The sequence below is a fragment of the Malus domestica genome, chromosome 14, assembly GCF_042453785.1.
Source record: "Malus domestica chromosome 14, GDT2T_hap1".
In the NCBI taxonomy this organism is placed as follows: Eukaryota; Viridiplantae; Streptophyta; class Magnoliopsida; order Rosales; family Rosaceae; genus Malus; species Malus domestica.
The window spans coordinates 16,157,769-16,172,575 of record NC_091674.1 but is presented as its reverse complement, the minus strand read 5'-3'; the positions used below and the strand labels follow the sequence as shown (position 1 = coordinate 16,172,575).

At 33.3% G+C, this 14,807-nt stretch overlaps 1 long non-coding RNA gene across 24 annotated transcripts; it reads right to left on the bottom strand.

Moving 5' to 3' along the window:
• Nucleotides 1-2,436: 2,436 nt before the first annotated feature.
• On the bottom strand, nucleotides 2,437-14,054 carry LOC108172135 (uncharacterized). Of its 24 annotated transcripts, XR_011575258.1 has the most exons (13): nucleotides 13,377-13,410; nucleotides 12,398-12,484; nucleotides 11,134-11,204; nucleotides 10,918-11,028; nucleotides 10,426-10,489; nucleotides 10,057-10,268; nucleotides 9,604-9,767; nucleotides 6,280-6,324; nucleotides 5,568-5,682; nucleotides 5,174-5,245; nucleotides 3,982-4,040; nucleotides 3,117-3,197; nucleotides 2,437-2,906 (listed from the first exon to the last, which is right to left on the bottom strand). It is a non-coding gene; the product is annotated as an uncharacterized lncRNA (long non-coding RNA). The 24 variants fall into 24 exon arrangements; XR_011575259.1 differs by lacking the exon at nucleotides 11,134-11,204 and having other exon boundaries at nucleotides 10,918-11,036; XR_011575254.1 differs by lacking the exon at nucleotides 11,134-11,204.
• Nucleotides 14,055-14,807: the final 753 nt, after the last annotated feature.

The following is a 14,807-nucleotide window of genomic DNA, read 5'->3' as shown; positions in this document are numbered from 1 at the left end:
TTAAAAAAAATTGGCATGGAAATTTAAGGGATGACATCTGCGTATCTAAGCATGGGTTTACAATATGCCCGATGTGACTTAATTGGAGGAGTTGATACTTTTGCCGCACTTCAATCATACCAGAGCTTTGGAATTGGAAAGGAAGTCTAATTTCCTATTCCACTTAGAATAGGAATTATAATTTGTAAAGGACATGTTAACTGCACTCTATACCTATAAATAGGGTGCGGCAATTAAGGCTTAAAACAGTGTAAGAAAATCTGTGACAATCGAGAGAAGAGAGAGATAAGTACTATATACTCTACTATTAATTGAAGAAGTCGAGATTTCTCTACCTAGGAAAATCACAACTGGACTTAGGCAAAAGTTTTGATGAACCAGTATAAGTCTTGTGTGTTTTCTAGTTTTCTCTATTTTGCTAAGTTTTAGTCTATTGCAACTCCTTTGGAAATATTGCCTGAATGGTATTTCTTTCCCGTATTTCAAATACTTCGTACAGTGCCAAATAAGTTATTGGGCGTTCTTTTAATGGTTTCAGTACCTGCGGGATTATTAACAGTACCTTTTTTGGAGAATGTTAATAAATTCCAAAATCCATTTCGTCGTCCCGTAGCGACAACCGTCTTTTTGATTGGTACTGTAGTAGCCCTTTGGTTGGGTATTGGAGCAACACTACCTATTGATAAGTCCTTAACTTTAGGTCTTTTTTAAATCGATTCAACTGCTGAATACACTTTTATCTCTCAACAACTAACATCCTATTCTTCCTTCTAGTATTTTGCTCAATGTGTGTTGAGGATGCCTATAACCGGATCGGTAGGCTTTGTAAAGTGCCTCATATACATCGTCATCTGCCCCTTCAAAAACTCGTAGAAACTCTTGATGAACCTCGTATCTTCTCTTCTTCAAACTGTTTAGCAAAAAAAGTAAATTCAACTAGACAGATATATTTCTCACATCAAGGCTTGTTCAATTTTCATGAAATCACTATGTCTAGATTTGAGATGGATTTACCTTAGCTTTTGTCATATTCAATTCTTCCGCTCTTTCCCTTGTGCAGATTGTGGGCAAAGAGCGGGATGGTATAATCTAGACTACCGATCTCCGGTACACGCACGCTTTGGTTGCCCATAACTTCTTGTTGGCTTTGGCTTTTCTTGCCAATGTTCTTATTTCCTTTTTTCTTGCTCTGGCTTTTACTTCCCTGACTGTTATGCCCTAATTGGGTGCTAGGTTGTTTCTCTGGCTTTTCTTTCCCCTCCTATGTAACATGTGGCCCTTCTTGCATACTTCGTTAATGATTACACTTTCTTGAACTTTAGTTGTCCAGTCGCCGTATAGTTATCCAGTGCACTCATAAACACAAAAGGGAGATAACTTTTCCTATGTAGGGAGAGCAACCTATTAGTTTGGTCCTTACACAATCTAAACACGTTAGCATAAAACTTCAACCCGATCTCAGAATCCCAAAAAGGATGCATGATCATGAAAAGAGAGTGGTCCTCTACTGACATTAAACCCCTCCCAGTTTATTTATGGAAATAAACGCATGATCTCTTTTGAGGCGTGTCAAGAGAGAAGGATCTTTGACCCTCCCAATTAATTGGAGGACAAGAGCTTCAATGTAGCTAAAGTCACTTAATCTGTTTGCATATGCAATTTTAAAGAGATAAACTTGGAGGTGAGTAGATATGCAGATATCATCCCTTAAATTTCCATGCCAAATTAAATTTTTTGACTATTACAATAGTCCCAAGCTCCTAAAGGATTTGTTATAAATAGTTTAGTAAAATGATGATAGATGCATTTCACTAGAAAATCTCTGTGTAGCATATGACATGTCCAACTCCAAACACATTTCTATATGCAAGTAATTGGAAAGCTTTCCAATAAAATTTAAGGTATGCTACATAGAGATTATCTAGTGAAATGCATCTATCATCATTTTATTTAACTATTTATAACAAATCCTTCAGGAGTTTGGGACTATTGTTGCAGTACATGCAAAGTCAAAAAATTTGGCATGGAAATTTAAGGGATGGCATATGCGTATCTACTCACCTCCAAGTTTATCTCTTTAAAATTGCATCTGCAAACAGATTAATCAACTTTAGCTACATTGAAGCTCTTGTCCTCCAATTAATTAGGAGGGTCAGAGATCCTTCTCTCTTGACATGCCTCAAAAGATATCATGCGTTTATTTCCATAACTAAACTTGGGAGGGGTTTAATGTTAGAAGAGGACCACTCTTTATTCATGATCAGACATACTTTTTAGACATCCTTTTTGGGATTCCGAGATGGGGTTGAAGTTTTATGTTAACGTGTTCAAATTGTGTAAGGACCAAACCAATGGTTTGCTATCCCTACGTAGGAAAAGCTATCTCCCTGTTGTGTTCACAAGTGCACTGGATCAATTATATGGTGACTAGACAACTAAAGTTCAACAAAGTGTAATCATGAACGAAGTATGCAAGAAAGGCCACATAGTACACAGGAGGGGAAAGATAAGCCAGGAAAACAACCCTAGCACCCAATTAGGGCATAACAGTCAAGAAAGCAAAAGCCAGAGCAAGAAAAAAGGAAAGAAGAACGTTGGCAAGAAAAGCCAAAGCCAACAAGAAGTTTTGGTCACCAATGCGTGCGTGTACCGAGGGTCGATAGTCTAGATTATACGGATTTGAGAAAATGACAACGGGTAATAAACCGTATAAGCACACATTTGTGTAGAAATGAAATCGGAGTCGGTCGATTTGTGTGAGGCGGGTCCGGAGTGGATCCAATTCCGTTTTAATAATCTACTAGCTAGGCTGCCCGCGCGTTGCTGCGGTGCTACACTGTTGTATACCTTTTTTCCGCAAAATGGGCGGAGCATCTATCTATTTTCTTCATATAATGAAAAATCTTCTGGGACAACAAAGAACATAAATAGATATTAGGTTTTTAAATTGGCTTTATTCTTCACATTATATTTTAATGCAACAAGAAAGAAATTGTAATACATTGTAAAATTAAGAGGTTGCCGAAAACAGTAAACATTGTTCTGTAGGAATCAATACGATTGGATATATAATAGCTGAATAAATAGTGAGGAAGGCAAAAGGGCTCGATACGCACCATAGTTTGAAGTTCATCGGTTGAGAATGGGTTATAGTAGTGGTCCATGCATAGATATTTTCTGGAGGTACTCGGGTCAAACTGTCAAGAAACAATCGTTTCATTAGTAAATGCGGTCTGGCTGAAGTTGGGCTCAAAATGATACGAATAGTTTGCTGATGATGATAAAAGAGAGATTGGCGTATGGGACCTTTAGTATTTCACCGAAAAGAATGTCATGAATTTATCCATAGGATAAATGTCAAGGCATTCAAGATTTTTCATTGAAAATTTGACACAGTTTAAAGGCATTACTCTAAAGATGCTTTGCAAGTAATGAAAACCTAACCAAGTTGATATCAATCACAAATCCAAATGAATGTTAAATAATGAGGCAAAACACTTAAAACGAATAGGGTTTAACAGGTTTAAAAACTATGCGCTAAACATCATGAAGGAGAAAATGCTGTGAAAAAAAAAAAGAAAAAATAGGTAAAAACTAAGGAGAAGCGGGAAAAAAAAGAGGTGAATACTTTTGTGTTCCATGTGAGGTTTTTGGTCGATGGAATTTTTGTGTACAGAATGGGATCAATTAAATTTTGGTTCTTGTGTTTTAAGATCAATCCCACCTCAAAAAATAAGAGTAAATTTGAATTGATACCACAATGATAAAAATGGATAAGTTATATACGTGGATGGTTACAGAGTTATGGGCGGACCTGCTTCATGAAGAAACATAAGATACACTTAAATATTGACAAAAAATATGAAGTTTTTTATGCTGTAAGTGACCATATCAGTAGCTATTGAATAAAGGTTTTTTAGAAACGTAAAAGGGAAAAAAGTTGAAAAAGAAATTAAAAGTTTAGAGTGATCAATGTTATACCTTGAAGACGGCGAATAGATGCAGTTCTTTTAGATTGATTCCAATTTGGCTGTAGAAAACTGAAACAGATTCAAATTGTAAACATTTTGCACCAAGGATTGAATATGGAGACACAAATACTTTTCCAATGAATAAAAATGAGGGCCAAATTGGATTATTCATCCCCGTCATAGGAAACTTGCATGATGACCCCCGTGGTGAAAAAATTAGGAAATAAACCCTTGTGGTCAAGAATGTTAGCAAATTTAGTCCAAAAGTAAAATTTATGTTAAATGACTGTTGAAAATATAGGTAAAACTTCCAATTGACATTTAAAATAAATATTTTTTTTTATAACAATTAACAAAAAAAATAATGCTTAATTTTTTAAATAAAAAAAGCCCCAATTCAATGTCAATTAGAACTGACAATACAATTTTACCCCAACTTTTAACAGTCCTTTAACAGAAATCTTACTTTTGGACTAAATTTGCTAACATTCTAGACCACAGGGGTTTAATTCCTAGTTTTTTCACCACGGGGGTCATCATGCAAGTGTCCTATGACCACAGGGATGAACAATCCAATTTAGCCTAAAAATGAGTGCAAATATAACCGTTTCACATATGATAAGGTAGGTAAAACAACGATCGACATATTGGGATCTGATGATCATATGTTTAGTACAATCAATAACGGTGATTAATACAAAATTGTAGCCGCTAGTGGTTGAGATTGAAACAGAGGTAAAACATACCGATGCTAAATTTGGTTTTAAAGGTTGGTAACAATCATGGAACAATGTTGGATATGATTATAGCCCATGACGAAGTTACTTTTATAATTATTTATTGGCTAACATTGCATTCATGGTATAGTTAAAGGCTCTATACGTTTTTAGCACCATTTAAGTTTGGTTCCAATGCATATAGAACGAAAATAAAATGTTGGGGTTAACATTAAACAGTTTAAAGATTAAACTGGTTAGAACAGTTTAAAACCAAAGATGTCGCTTGGGAATAGATTGGGCGATCAAATTTATCCAACGAAAGATTACAAACTAAGGACAATGGGTTGCACAAAGGTGAAAGAGAAGCAGATAAAAACGAAAAAAAATAGAAAAAAAAGGGTAGGCAACAACAGAAGTAACAAAAAACTAACAACGCAAAATACTTGATACATTGAAAACTAAGTGTCCAAACGGATTATATACCTTCAATAAACACCGGTGCTGCTTGAAAGTGAAGAAGAACGATATCAGACAGTGCGATTACAGAGACAAAATCTGCAGGATCAAAAAAAGAGAATTTAAACGTAGAATTTATTTGTAAATCAAAAACTCCAAAAAGAAGAACAATAAATAAAAAAATGAGGTACATCAAGAAAAGAAACCTTACCAAGCTCAAAGCCCTAATGTCTAATCTAAATTAGAGAACACTAACCAAGAAGACAAAGTACTTTACATTTCTTAGGAAATTACTTTGTGGTGGAGGCTATATATATAAGTGATAATTTCAGTAACCTGTTGCTGAACCTCTGTTTATCAAAACGTAATAAAGTAAAGCACACAAAAAAGGCATTGTTAAATTTTCTTAACTATAAAGTACCTGAACAATTTTTTTTCACTCACACCAGGGACATCACAAAGTAAAGGAACTAATAGCTCAACTAATTGGTTAATGTCCTGTAAACCTTCCACTTGTTGTTTATATGAGGATATGGCTGCAATAAAAATAAATATAGTTAAAATAAATTCAACCAATATGGCATGGGAATCATGGGAATTAATCATATGAACTGAGTCAATTGACCGAAAAACATAGCACAAAACACATCAAACCACCAAGAAAACAGAACCAAATTGATGTCCAAAGTCTGGGTTAAACAACACACACAGACTTAAAAATTAACAGAACAAACAGCGACAACCATTATCAAAAAAACACCCAATGAGTTAGTGAAATGAGATACAGATTATGCAAGCATTCATAAAATAACATGAATAAATAGAGGACAAATTAACAACTCACCCCATAGAAATCAATCGAACACCGTAATCTTCAACTAACAAAACAAACAGTCAAAATTCAAAAAAATAAAAACATGCAAGAATAAAAATTAAACAAAACCAAACACCAAATCAATACAAACCCCAAATTTATTTCATTTTCTTTTCCTCCAATCAGACCCCAAAATCCAAATGGATCTGGCCCCAGAGGAGCTCCAATTTCTCATCATCCCAGGTATACTCTGAGAATCCACCTCCATCATTACATAAAAATTAGAAAGAAAAAAAAAACAGAAAAAAGAAAAGTGTACCTCATGCCGCTGCTCTTGATGAACAGCCAAAAAAATTAGATCACCCTAAATACCAAGCAAATATATAAGCAATTCAATTAGACCTGGCAATTCCTGACACGACCCGATAACCCGACACGACACGACACGAAATTAACAGGTGTTCGGGTCGACACGATAACGAAACGGGTCGTTATCGGGTAACCCGATAAGCACCTGTTAAGATAACGGGTTTGTTCGGGTATACACGTGGGTAACACGATACACGATAAGCAGAATATTAATTTAATAATTTATAACCCTAAAAAAATACTATAATAATTATATATATATATTAATTTAACAATTTTATACCCCTAAAAACTATAATAATTATATATATATATATATATATATATTAAATTAACTATAATAATTATAATAATTATATATACTATAATAATTATACCCAAAATATTAACTATAATAATTTTATAAATATATATATCTATATATATATATATATTAAATTTTATACCCCTAAAAACTATAATAATTATACATACAAAATAAATAGATTTAAATCTACTTAATAAATAAATATATATATATACACACACACACCATTGAACTTCATGGAATACGAATTATACGAAACTAATTTCAACGATCCAACCGTCAAACATGTCGCATACGCCAAAAATTGCAAAAAACAAACATTCAGAGAGCAAGTAACGAGACAAAACTTTTCGACGGTTATAAATGAAAAATCACGATTTAACGGTTAATTTAACTCCGATTTTGATGATTTTTTACAACTACACTCCTTGACCTTATATAAATACAATGATTGAATTCGATCTTCAATTTAAAATATTTACACTAGTGGATACCACAAAATCTTATGTTATACTTAATAAAAGTATGAATAAACTCTTAAGTATTAGTGAATCTATTGTTTTAATGGGATACTCATTCTACGAAACTAGTTTCAATGATCCAACCGTCAAACATGTTTGTATATATTTTGAGATCGCATACGCCCAAAATTGTAAAAAAAAAACATTCAGAGAGCAAGTAACGGGACAAAACGTTTCGACGGTTATAAACGAAAAATCACGATTTAACGGTTAATTTAACTCTGATTTTGATGATTTTTTACAACTACACTCCTTGACCTTATATGAATACAATGATTGAATTCGATCTTCAATTTAAAATATTTACACTAGTGGATACCACAAAATCTTATGTTATACTTAATAAAAGTATGAATAAACTATTAAGTATTAGTGAATCTATTGTTTTGATGGGATACTCATTCTACGAAACTAGTTTCAAAGATCCAACTGTCAAACATGTTTGTATATACTTCGAGATCGCATACGTCAAAAATTACAAAAAACAAACATTCAAAGATCAATTAACGGGACAAAACTTTTTGACGGTTATAAAAAGAAAAATCACGATTTAACGGTCATTTTAACTCTGATTTTGATGATTTTTTGCAGATACACTCCTTGACCTTATATGAATACAATGATTGAATTCGATCTTCAATTTAAAATATTTACACTAGTGAAAACCACAAAATCTTATATTATACTTAATAAAAGTATGAATAAACTATTATGTATTAGTGAATCTATTGTTTTGATGGGATACTCATTCTACGAAACTAATTTCAAAGATCCAACCGTCAAACATGTTTGTATATACTTCAAGATCGCATACGTCAAAAATTACAAAAAACAAACATTCAGAGATAAAGTAACGGGACAAAACGTTTCGACGGTTATAAACGAAAAATCATGATTTAACGGTCATTTTAACTCCGATTTTGATGTTTTTTTACAATCACACTCCTTGACCCTATATGAATACAATGATTGAATTCGATCTGCAATTTAAAATATTTATACTAGTGGATACCACAAAATCTTATATTATACTTAATAAAAGTATGAATAAACTAAGTATTAGTGAATCTATTGTTTTGATGGGATACTCATTCTACGAAACTAGTTTCAATGATCCAACCGTCAAACATGTTTATTTATACTTCAAGATTGCATACGCCAAAAATGGCAAAAAACAAACATTTAGAGATCAAGTAACGGGACAAAACTTTTCGATGGTTATAAACGAAAAATCACGATTTAACGGTCATTTTAACTCCGATTTTGATGATTTTTTACAACTACACTCCTTGACCCTATATGAATACAATGATTGAATTCGATCTTCAATTTAAAATATTTACACTAACCACAAAATCTTATGTTATACTTAATAAAAGTATGAATAAAACTCTTAAGTATTAGTGAATCTATTGTTTTGATGGGATACTCATTCTACGAAATTAGTTTCAATGATCCAACCGTTAAACTTGTTTGTATATATTTCGAGATCGCATACGCCAAAAATTGCAAAAAACAAACATTCAGAGAGCACGTAACGGGACAAAACTTTTCGACGGTTATAAACGAAAAATCACGATTTAACGGTTAATTTAACTCCGATTTTGATGATTTTTTACAACTACACTCCTTGACCTTATATGAATACAATGATTGAATTCGATCTTCAATTTAAAATATTTACACTAGTGGATACCACAAAATCTTATGTTTATACTTAATAAAAGTATGGTATAGTACTATTGTTTTATTTTTTTTCATAATTATTTTGGTAAACTTCTCATAATTTGAATGATTTTTAATGTTTGGTATTTCTATGCTTAGTTTATGCAGAAGATAGTTATGACGTGGAAAACCTTACTGAAAACATCAACATAACTCTTGAAGGCAATAGATCAAGCCAAAGTTCCAATGCAATTTAATGATGATCGATGTAAATCGAGGATTTTGTAAATTGAGGTTTAAACTTTTGAGAAAGATTTCACAACCTTGAAAACAAAAACTGTTTCATTTTGCATATCCTTGCACATTTAAAATTTGTAATAGATTAGTAGTGTATGTATTATTTTTTTATTAGACTCTTATTTTCGAGTGTAGATGTAGTACTTAAACGACAAATGTGTTTTAATGTTTTGAAGTAATATTTATGTGGCAATGTGTGGTATGTGCAAATCTAAGAAAAAATATATATTTTTCTTAACGGGTCATAACGGGTCGGGTCACTTTACCCGTTGGGTAAAGTGACACGACCTGTTAAGGACCCGTTAAGATAACGGGTGTGATACGACACGACCCGTTAAGATAACAGGTGTTACACGAAAACGACACGAACACGACTGACACGACCCGTTTGCCAGGCCTAAATTCAATAATCACCAAAGAGAAATCCACCACGCATGAAATAAAGAAATTAAACAAAAAAAATACCGAAAAACGAATAGGGTACCTCATACTTCCAGTTCCAGTCTTGGAGAGCCATTTTTGGGATTTTTTTAAAGAAAGTGGAATTAGATAGAGTGGAATGAGAGAGACTCCCCATTGCCTAGATTTTCCAGCTTCTTTCCCTTCCAGATGACCAACGCGTACAGAAACCCCAAGAGAGCACCACAACTGTTAACAAAACGAAATCATTAGGGTTTCATCGAAACGAACAAAAAATCCAAAATAAAAACTGAAAGACAATCATTAGTTTCCACAAAAAAAACCCTAGGTTCAAATGGATGAAAAAAAAGCCCCGCAAGCACAAACCACAAAGAAAATCCCTTAAAAAACGAAAATCAAGAACTCTTTCCACGAAACAGAGAACAGAACACCAGAGAAAATCAGAGGATTCGAAAAAACAACAGCAAAACGAAAAGGGAAGACCGCAAATTAGAAAAGGCACGGAAGGAACAACAACCTAAGCGGCTAGGAACTCTCGAAGTCGAGGGAATAAGGATGGCCGACGCGTGGAAAACAGAGGCAAAAAGGTCTCTTCGGCGCACCAAGCAAGCGAGACAAACGGAAACAAAGCAGAGAAGCGAGGGCATTTCCGTCCCGGCACTATTAATGAACAGTGCCGTTCCCAACCCAGTTTTAGCATATATAACTAGAAATAGTGCCCGCGCGTTACTGCGGGATTACAAAACGTATGAGCATAATATATACAGATATTTAAAGAACGATGAAGTTTGAATCAAATGTGTATAAGAGGCTGTGAAAATGATGGCATTCAAACAAAACTCTGTATGAAAGTAAAGGAATAGAAAAAGAGAAATATGACACATACCATTTGTTTGGTGTTAACCAATGTGATTCAAGAATGTCCATTAAACCGTAAATGACAATAGAAACTGAGGATCAGAAAGAATTAGACAAAATCTCATATTTAAAATCAAAGATCAAAGCTGCCTAAATACCAAACTATTCATTAAAAAGACTTAAAAATTAAAAATTAGATGAGTACATCACTGAGTTTTGTAAGATCATCTATGTTAAGAAAACGTTTAGAACTAAATTTATTAAAGTAACTGATATATTGTGATAGAGCATGAGAGAAACAACATAAATATCTTAGCAGAATGAGCGGATATCAAGGAGAATTAGATTTATTCAATTTCGATACAAAGAAAATGAATTAATGCAAGAACAACATTTGTGCACATTGAGAATGAAATTAACTAATTAACTTACTAACCCCTACTGTAAATTTCACACCTATGCTAAAAACGGATTTTGTAACCAATATCCCAAAAATGGGGCAAAAGGAAAGAAAAAAAACCTTTGTATGGTATACTGCAGCGTTATCTGTGTAACCAAACTCAACCCAGCAACCTCCTTGTAAACTTGGAAATCTGTTTACAGATTTTATGGCTGCAGAAGAAAATATATCCTGCAGCACTAATATCATTAAGACTTAAGTATTTTTCCCAAGTGAATACACATGAAAAGTATCAAAGAGAGAAAGAAAGAAAAATTATCAAAATAAGAACTACACCCGTGTCCCATAATTTGGGCAGATAGATATTTTGCTACCGAGGCAAAATTCTTAATAACCCAAGCATCAGCCTATCAGATTAAGAAATATTCATAAGGCAAAAAGTAAGCTTAAACAGGATTTCATATGTATGAACTCACTTTTTGACGATTAATTATTCATCCTATTACCAAATAGTTATTGGAAATGGTTTGAGTTATAAAACCTGACTCTTATCAAATAGCTGGGATCAAATCTCAAGAAAATTCATTCCCAGAAGTCATTTCTACGCAAGAGTTGTTTCCATGCTTTTTCACCTAGGTTTTCATTTCGAGTTCAATTTTTTAAGTAAAAATTTATACCACCCGCATCTACAATGGTAAAACCTGAGAAGGTAGGCACACATCTTAATCAAAGTGAAAAATGATGTCTAAGGATTATATGTAGCATATTTCAGCTAATGATACAACAGCCTCTGAAATCCGTGTTGCAAATTTGGCTATTCAAAAGCCTCTGAATTTATAGCCTAAATCAGCATCACACTATTAAATCACGTTATTAAATCGGAATAGAAACATTGAAAAACATATGAACTGATGCCCAACTTTGATTAATCCAACATTAATAGCTACCTAATTCAACATTAAGAGTTGATAAGACAGTACATAAATCCCAAATCACAAACGCCCCAAATTTGAACAAAACAAAGATGCCAGATATGGAACCCAAAGAACTCATCAGGAAGCCCTGGCTTTCCTGGGTAAGAAATTCTTCAAATCAAAGCAAAAAACCTAAAGATGGTTACCTGAATTCAATAAAAATTAAAATATAATTACTCTTAAGCATGCTTTTTTTTCAGGAATCAGAAAAACTTGAAAGTATCCCAAACGGTTTCTTACACCTCATGTATTCAATAGAGCTTGAATTTCTAAAGGGACAACTTGAAATCATATATGTAAGAGTTGTGTTCCTTCCGGCAGATAAAACTGAGAAAGACAAATCTTTCCAAAATCCTAATAACTTTACATATTATCAATTTCCCAACAAAATACATTGGTTCCAACACTAACAACATAAAAACTTTTAAAATTGCAATCTAAACTAATGTTTTCTCTCTTACTCTCCCTGTCTGTATTCCCTCTGCCACATAAAAGGTAGAAACACAAAGCTTTCTAAAATTCCAACAACTCCTCTCATTTCTTCCCAAAAAATACAAATCCATTTTAATCCAACAATTATCAGTGCATCTCCAAACTGGAAAAAAGCAGAAGGACAGAAAACATACCCAAAATATAACAGCAGCATCACAGGTGCTTCAAAATAGTCACACCTTACTTTCTAACTCATTCGTATACTTGACTTTCTTTTCCTTCTACCTCAGAGCAAATTGTGTATTAGTTAAAGACCCCAAAATCAAAATACTGGAAAGCCACAATTTACAACCCAAGCATATAAGATTGAGAAAAATCAGGCAAAAAATTGCTACACAGACCAAATAAAATCCACAAAACTAAGCCAAATGTAATCTGTAAAGATTTGGCACAACACAGAGACCAATTTCCCCTAGTTTAATTTTCATAAATGCAAAATGATCACAAATAACTCGCTCAAAATTAGGAAAGCAAAAAAACCTAAAAACAACAAAATCAAAACCTCAAAATCTGAACAAAATGAAGAACAAAAATCGCAAACCACATAAGCAAAATTATTGAAAATAAAAAATCAACATGCATTAAAGCCAACAATAATCGGCAAAAGCAAGGAAATCAATTAGGAAAAAACGTTTTCGTTTCGAAATTCACCAATTTGATCCTCTTAGCAACGACTAATTGGAATCGGCAACGTGGAAACACCGAAATTTGATAATTTAATCTCCAGGGCAGCGACCCAAGGAGCAGAACCAAGCCTCAGAAAATTGACTTCAGCCGGTTTCTATCGTTTGACGCACGCGGAAGCCAGAATCAGAGAGGCAACACAAATTGAGAGACAGCAGTGGAAAGGAAACAAAATAGAAAGAAAAGAGAAAGAAAATCAAAACTGCCAATTGAACCCATAAAAACCCATGACATGATGTAATTAAATATTTTACCCCAAAAAAGATTAAAATCTAAGCATAGAAACAAAATACCTAATATTATAAAAACAAAATTCATATACAAAAACCATCCAAAATTCATATGCAAAAAGCATCTGAACATCGAAAACCACCAAGAAAAATTTAAAACAACGATACCAAAGAAGTAAAAAAAAAAAAAAAAACTCACCCAGGAACTGTAGACCTCTGACCCAAAAAATTGAGAGTAAATTGTAGCAATGGTCCCTGAACTTTAATCAAATTGGAGCATTGGTCCCTCAACTAAAAATCCATTACCATTGGTCCCTCAACTTATCAAAATGTGTAGCTATAGTCATTTTCATTAATTTCTTCAAAATTTTGTCAAAATATGTTATGTTGGAATAACCATTTATATAATTAGGGTTCTTCAACTCATCAAAGTGTGTAATTATGGTCCTTTTCGTCAACTACGTAAAAAATTTTGTCAAAACGAGTTATGTTGGAAGGATCATTGCTACAATTGGGTTAAAGTTAAGGGACTATTTCTCCAGTTGAATTAAAGTTGAGGGACCAAATGTAATGGAATTTTAGTTGAGGGACCATAGCTGCACGTTTTGATGAGTTGAAGGACCAATGGTAATGGATTTTTAGTTGAGGGACCATTGCTCCAATTTGATTAAAGGTCAGGGACCATAGCTACAATTTACTCAAAAATTGATTCTGATAAATCCAAAAAAGGAACAAAATTCGTAGCGATTGAGGGATTTCGAACGCAAGAAATTTGTAGCAACCAAACTTTTTTCCAGCAACCAAAAACAGGCTCACTGATTTCGCACAGATAATTTGGGAGAGAGATGAAAAGATGAGAGAGCAGTTTGAGTTAGGTAGAAAATTGATGAGAACGGCGAGAAAATAAACCAAATCCCTCAACAGGCGAGATAAAAAAGGCGTAGGACTTTTCAGGCAGCTGAAGACAGCCCACCTAGTGGGGGCAAAAATGACATTTAACTGTACAAAGCAATTCAGCAGCACCTAAACCCCAAACAAATCAAGGGCATTTCCGCCCTTTTACTATTTCTGAACAGTGCTAAAACTCAACTGAGTTTTAGTATATATAAAACTAGGAAGTGGTGCCCGCGCATTGCTGCGGAATAAGAAAGTTTGTAGGTAATAACAACTAAAAAATTATTAAAAATAGATTGAGCATAATTTGTAAATTGTTCAGTTTTGACTAACGTTATATTAATTTATACAAACAAATGCATTGAGATATAAAGAGTAAGTGAAATTGGATACATACCTGGGTTGAGAATTTGGATAACGTCTTAGAAAAGATAAGTTTGTTGCAATTTAGTACAACAAAGATGGATCAGATTTATGTAAATTGGTAAACTCAGTTTTGATTATCTGGAGTAAAAATCATCATTTCCGTCTTCTCTTCAGAGGAATTAACTATTACCAATTTATATAGACATCGTACCACTAAAGATAAACCTCGTCCATATTTTCTAAATTTGTGAAAGAACATATTAGATTAAAATATGAGGAGAGGGTATATCTCTAGTACAAATGTCTACTTTTATACTTTTGGATATCCAATTTAACCCTTCAATATGCAAGCAGGTAATTTGCCATGTAT